The sequence below is a fragment of the Micromys minutus genome, assembly GCF_963924665.1.
Source record: "Micromys minutus genome assembly, chromosome: 5".
In the NCBI taxonomy this organism is placed as follows: Eukaryota; Metazoa; Chordata; class Mammalia; order Rodentia; family Muridae; genus Micromys; species Micromys minutus.
Genome location: NC_137974.1, coordinates 59722737 through 59729265, shown reverse-complemented (window position 1 = coordinate 59729265; position 6529 = coordinate 59722737). Strand labels below are relative to the sequence as shown.

The 6529-nt window shown below is 46.0% G+C and overlaps 1 pseudogene across 1 annotated transcript; it reads right to left on the bottom strand.

The window, feature by feature from the left end:
• Nucleotides 1-1110: 1110 nt before the first annotated feature.
• LOC308421161 (leydig cell tumor 10 kDa protein-like) lies at nucleotides 1111-6318 on the bottom strand (annotated as a pseudogene). Its single transcript has 3 exons — nucleotides 6155-6318; nucleotides 3768-3855; nucleotides 1111-1398 (listed from the first exon to the last, which is right to left on the bottom strand). The product of its transcript is annotated as a leydig cell tumor 10 kDa protein-like (transcript).
• Between the last annotated feature and the right edge of the window lie 211 nt (nucleotides 6319-6529).

Sequence of the window (6529 nt, the reverse complement as noted above, 5' to 3'; positions counted from 1 at the left end):
TTTTTTTATTCTTGCTATTGTCTTTCCCTTCTCCTGAGTTTGATCATTCCTGCAGCTCCCACTTCAGTCTCTGTGTTTGCAGAGTCCCTCCATGGCTGTTTCTCGAACCTGCAGCTGAGGGGGACGTCAGTAAATTTTTCATTTCCCTTGCCGAGCTTTTCAGCTCCACAGCTTCGGTCTGATTCCCTGACACTCTCCATTTGATATGTCGTCACCACGCTGGCCTCTGATTCTTTAAACATGGATCTCCTTAGTTCTTCAAGCATGTTTATTGTATCTGCTTTGAAGTCTTTGCCGGCTGATTCCCAAATCTGGATTTCCTCAAAGACAGCTTGTTTGAGCTGCTTTCTTTCTTCTTGCTGTGTATGGATCATGCTTTTCTCTTTCTTTGAGTGTCATTTATATTTTTCGTTGTTGTTGAAAATTGAACATATCAGTTAATATGTTAGCAAAAAGCTGGAGTCTGAATCTCTCTCTCTCTCTCTCTCTCTCTCTCTCTCTCTCCTCCCTCCCTCCCCTGCCCTCCCCTCTCCTCCCTCTCCCTCCCTTTCTCTCCCCATCTCTCTCTCAAGGCTGCAAGGATGCTGATACTTTGGTCCTTAGTTGGCTACCTGGTCACTTTCTTGCCTAACCCTAATCAGAGCTGTTTTCCTGGCAATGTTAACTTGCTGATTTTTTTTTCTCTTTTGTTTTTAATCACCCCCCCCCCCTTTTTTTTTCTGTGAGTACAGCTTTATTGGGTATCACTGGAGCGTCCCCAAGAGGCTCTGGATTGTGGTGTGACAGGAGGAGGTGGTGCCTCACTAGAGATACAGGGCCCTTCTTCATGTACAGACAATGTGGCTGACATTAGATGATTGGGGTGGGGGCCCTGCACCTGGGGAGAGGTTATTTCCACCTAGTCCCCGAACACTCCCCACAAAACCGTTGGAGAGACAACAGAGCCGAGTGTATCACACTCCATCACAACAGCAAAGGAAGCTGAGCACTCTGAGCACTTGGGAGCTAGCCTGAGGCTTTACCATCGCCTGCCCATTGTTCCAGATGCCACCAGGACTGGAGCAGGATCCACTTCCCTCAAGTCCAGCCACCTGCAAAGCCCCAGTGCCTTCAGGATGGTGTCTTGCCAGAGGTGGTGGCCCCTGTCTTCTTTGATGCTCCCTTCAGCAGTGCAAGCTTCTTTGGCAGGCTGGAGCTGGCCTTCATCACCACGTCATGCTCAATCTTCTTCCAGATCCCTACTTCCAGGCTCTTCTTCAACTTTTGCTGCTGCACAACGTGCTTCTTGGGAGCGATGACTCGCCCGCCTTTCCGCAGTCCGCGGCTCCGCTCCTCCGCTGCAGCAGCCGCCTTGCCTTTAGGTTTCTTCTGCGCCTAGAACTTGCATTGACCCTGCGCCTAATCCCCCTTTTTAAAAAGACTTTGTTTTCAATTACCTGTCTGTGAGTGTGTCTTGTGAATGAGCTCGTGAGTGTAGATGCCTGAGGACGACAGGAGAGAACAGTGTATCACGGGGTCACTGGGAGTCACTCAACTCAGTTACTGGAAAGCCAACCCAGGGCTTCTCCAATAGCAGTAAGTACTGTTCTCCACTCAACCATCTCTCCAGTCCCTTTGCTTATTTTTAAGCCTAGCTTCGAGTACCACATGTCTGGTCAAAACTGTGCAGCTAGTAAGCGCCCCCTCTGGTATTCCTGAGTGTGTGCCTCCCCTTCTGCAACCTCCGGGTTATTAAAAGTGGCCACTGAGGCTATTTATCTGCTTCTTTTCTGCTACTTTTTGTGATGGTTAGTTTGGGGTTTTTGTTTGTTTGTTTGTTTGTTTGTCTTTGTCAACTTGACACAGGTTAGAGTCACCTGGGAAGAGGAAATGACCATCTGTTAATTGCCTCCATCACAGGGACCTGAAGGCAACTCTGTGGGGGCATTTTCCTGATTAGTGATTGATGTGAGAGGGTCCAGCCCACTGTGGGTGGAGCCATCCCTGGGCGTGTGGTCCTGAGCTTCATTGGGAGTGGAGCTGAGCAAGCCACGAGGAAGAAGCCAACAAGCAATGTTCTTCCATGGTTTCTGTTTCAGCTCCTTCTTGAGTTCCTTCACCCACTTCCCTCAGTAAGGGACGTGAAAATGAAGTCAAATAAACCCTTTCCTCCTCCCTGAGTTCCTTTTGTTCCTGGCGTTTATCACAGCAACAGAGAAGCACATCCCAGGACATTTGCCGAATCAAGACCCCAGCTTGAGGAGAGCTGCAGTAGGAACCGTTCATACTCATGTGCTCCAAGATCATTCTTTGGGTTCTTCTGAACGTCATCCCACCCAGCAGCAAGACTGTTGGCGTCACCGGCTTGCTCTGCTCTGGCTGTTGTGACAGACACCATGGGTGGAGCTCACTTTGTTGTATGTCTTAAGGTTTTATTTTTCCCTAAAGTTAAGTGTAATAACATAGCCAGCTTGAGGAACCCCACTCAGGAGAATGATTGACAGGCTTCCCATTCTCCGGCCCACCCACCAATTCTGCTTTGTATCTAATGTAACATTCATAATGCTAGAAGATGGTATCATGGCCGATGAGAAGGTAGGAGACCAGACTTTGGAGAATATAAGTGCTTGCCTAGCTAAAGTCATGACCCGCGTATCTCAGATCAAAGCTAGTGCTGGCAGAGCTACTAAACCACACCTGAAGGCTCCTGGTGCTTCAGGGCTCTGGAGATGCCTACTTGGAGCATCTGTATATACTGAGGAGCCATGTCAGAAATAAACATTGTTGCCTTGTTAGTTCTGGTGACTCTGTCTTTCTCTTGAGTACATGTGGTGTATATTTAGTTGTCATTGTACATAACCTATGCTCCAAGTACCAAACAGTGTGCTCATGTATTTTTAAATGAGTATTTGCATATGTACACACATTTGAGCACATGTGTATGCAAGTGTGTGTGTGTGTGTGTGTGTGTGTGTGTGTGTGTGTGTGTGTGTGTGTGTACCAGAGGTCAACTATGGGTCTTTCTCTACCACTTTTCTCTTTACTTTTTGAAACAAGGTTTCTCACTGACACGTGAGCCAGTCATTTTGAGTAGACTAGCTAAATGGTGAGCCCTGGGGCTCTGGTTGTCTGCCCCTGTAGCACTGGAATTATGGCTTTTGTGTTGGTTGTGCTAAAATCAGGCCCATGTGCTATATGAGACAAGCACTTTAGCCACTGAGCCATATTCCCAGCCCCTACACTTCCAACTTAATCCCCATAGCAATACCAGAAAAGAAAAAAGGGGCCTGGTCATGCTCCCTCCAAGATCGAGAAGCTAGACCTCAGTTTAAAATAGTAGAGGCAGGATCCAAAGACAGACCAGACTCAAGAGCTTGCCGTTAGACCAGATTCAAGTTTAAATGATACCCAAATAAAAATTAACTGGAAGAGCACTGAGGAAAAATCATGATCAAAGATTTAGATGTAAACCAACGGAGAAAACTAGGGTGGGGGAGTACCTTGATTTAGAAAATAGCAAAGATGGCAACTTTAAACAGATATGATATCAGCATTTGATAAGTGCTAGATTCCCACCCCAACCCACCCAAGGGAGAAAAAAGCAAAACAAGACACTAGGAAGAGACTTTTCACGAAGTCGGGCTTGCTTCTTTCAAAGAGTGCTGAGAGAGTAAAGTTTGCTAAGACCGTTTCAATGACTGTTTTAAGTCACTCTACAAATTGGCTTATACACAGGCTAGAAGGGATCCCCAAACGCTTAAAGTGGCCCACAAGGACCCTCATCCTACCTGTACATGCTGCTCAACTGGAATGCCTCCACACTGCCTTTTGATCCAAATGACCAGTGAAAGCAAGGTTCCTGAGGTAGGGCCAGGCCTGTGTTTAGAAGTTAACAAGAGCCTGTGGGCTCTATGTCACAGATGTGTAGAAAAATACCTGGTGGCTCCAACTATCTCCCTAACAGATCACTGCAAAAGATTCCTACTTGGTTTAACACTTTGAGGTGAGGCAAAGCCTCCAGAGAGTGGACCAAAACGACAGCTTCACCTTGGCCACATCTTAAACAGATAAGCATATCACTTTTGTAGAGGAAGCTACACCAGAAAGTACAAACCCAGTTCAAGGTAAGCTAATTCACAGGATCTAGGTAAACGTGTGGCTATAAGGGTGGGATGGTTTGAAGGTTACCAAGAGAGGAAAAGCTGTCCAGAGGGAGGCTAGTTCACACCCAGAAAAGACAGGGTGGCAGCCTAAAACATCTACCAGTCTTCCTGTCCAGTCTTAAGTCAGGGCTCCCATAATTTATCCACCAGGTCAAGAGCTCTATGTGGTGACCTAAATCCTACACAGCCATGATTCCCCCAGCCAGCTGCAACCAGAAGCAGATGTTCCCGCGTCCATTTTTTCATATTAACTTCATTTTGCCCGAGATTTCATTAGAAGCCACTTTCAGCACTGATACGTGCAATGTGAAGTCCCGCAGATGAATTGGTCTGCGGATGATGACAACAGTCATGCCACACGCCATGGATCAAGTTGCTCCTCATCCAGAAGAGAAAGGCAACTGCTAGGCAGAACGCTCTGAACGGAATAGCCAGAGAGTGTCGGCTTGGCTTGCTTTTTTTTTCTCCCCTACATAGATTGCCAAAGTGAGCTGACATGTAGATTAGACAAATCACTTTTCATAATCCTAAAGACCGCTGCACAGTGACTCCAGAATATTAATCAAAGCCTGAGGCAGAGTAAATGTGAATTGAATTTCTTAATGGAGAAAGACGTGAACTTTCTGTCCTTAGATCTCTGGCTGTGGACGTCTCCAAGGCAATGAAAACCTTAGCTACCCAGTTTATAATATTCTGAGAGATATATCACCAAAGTGACAGAACACGTCATGGCTTCAGTTTCTGTTTAGAGAACTCGGTTTCCGATGTGGTCAAAGGAAAGTCAGGGGCTGCTGGCAGAGAATTTTAAGGGTTGTCCATAAAACCCAAAGTCTTATATGTTTGGGGTCATTTAAAGATCCCATGATCCTTTTCACCAGTGCCTGGGGGCCTGTCTGAGTTTCCACCAAACACTAAAGGCTTGGTATTTTTTATTTAGTCCGTAGCATTGCAATGGAGTGAAGTGTTTTCCTTTCTATATGAATGCTACTAAGATGAGCCCAGAAGAAACTGGACTAAAAGGGAATGGGGTTTAATACAGAAATTGGAAGTCAGCCTACAGCCTGTCCTGTGAAGATCAAAAATCATATCCTGCAGTCATTTCTGTTACGCTGATCATTAGGGATAAAGGACACGAAGACAGTGAATGCTTGGGGAGATGGAGATGAGTTTCTTTGCCCTTTGAAAAATGTTTGGTTTGACAAACTATCCCAAGGTCACCACAGCTGTGCTTTCCAGAGAGCAAGCATACAGCAGCAGCTGGGGACATGTCTTCCTACCCGGAGGCCCTCAAGTTCCTTGAGGGCTGGTGGGCTCTGAATCTTTCTACTGTGAGCGGCTCTATCCTAATGCGCCTAAAAGCCTTTTATCACTATGACTTGTCCACAGCCTGTTGGTGGTGCAGAGGTGTGAAGGAGGGCCAGACATTCAGATGAGAACACCAAGCAGAAATGTGGCGAGCCCATGTTTGAGAGCTCAGTGAACGCAGGCGAGGGGGGAAGCAGATGGGAAAAGAATAGAGATTCCAGATTTTCCAGGAATTCATACGTCTCCCAGTACACAACACAACACAACACAACACACACACACTCACATGTACATGGTGTAAACAAATAAATGTAATAAAAATTTAAATATGGATTCCAACAAATAACTATTAGGATATTTTTAAAATGTGTGTGTCTCTGTGTATGTTATGTATGTGTGTGTGCACATGAGTGTATGTGTGTCTTTTGTCTGTGTGAGTATATATGTGCATGTCTGTGTATATGTGTGTATGTATGTGCATATGTGTGTATGTGTGTATGTGTGTGTGTATATCTATGCCTGTTTGTATGTGTGTATCTCTGTGTGTGCATATGTGTGTATGTATATCTATGCCTGTGTATATGTGTGTATCTCTGTGTGTGTATGTGTGTGTGTATGTGCATGTCTGTCTGTATATAAGGATGAACATAAGTGTTTGAGGACTTGCATGTGATGATTGGAAGAAAACTTCGACTCTTGCAGCTCACCAATTGGTTTTACTCTTGACAAGCTTGGCCAGTGAAGCCCAGGGGTTCTCCAGTCTCTGCCTCCTTAACTCTGGCATCACCAACTCATGACACCACACCCGGTGACTCTGGTTTGAACTCAGGTCCTCCTGCTTGCAAAGCAGGTACTCTGCACACTGAGCCATTCCCTAGCCACAAGGACTTTGAGGATGATTAACATAACAAAGATCGCCTCAACAAACAACCCACCTTAACCAAAAGCAGTACCCTCCAAATCCCTTCCCTTCCTCCAAATCCTCTTCCTCACTCCCATATCCATCCCAGAAATGGTCTAGCCCACTCTAGGGAAGGGGAGGGCAGAATGCGACCAGCAGTTTGGAGGCAATAATGAAGCTC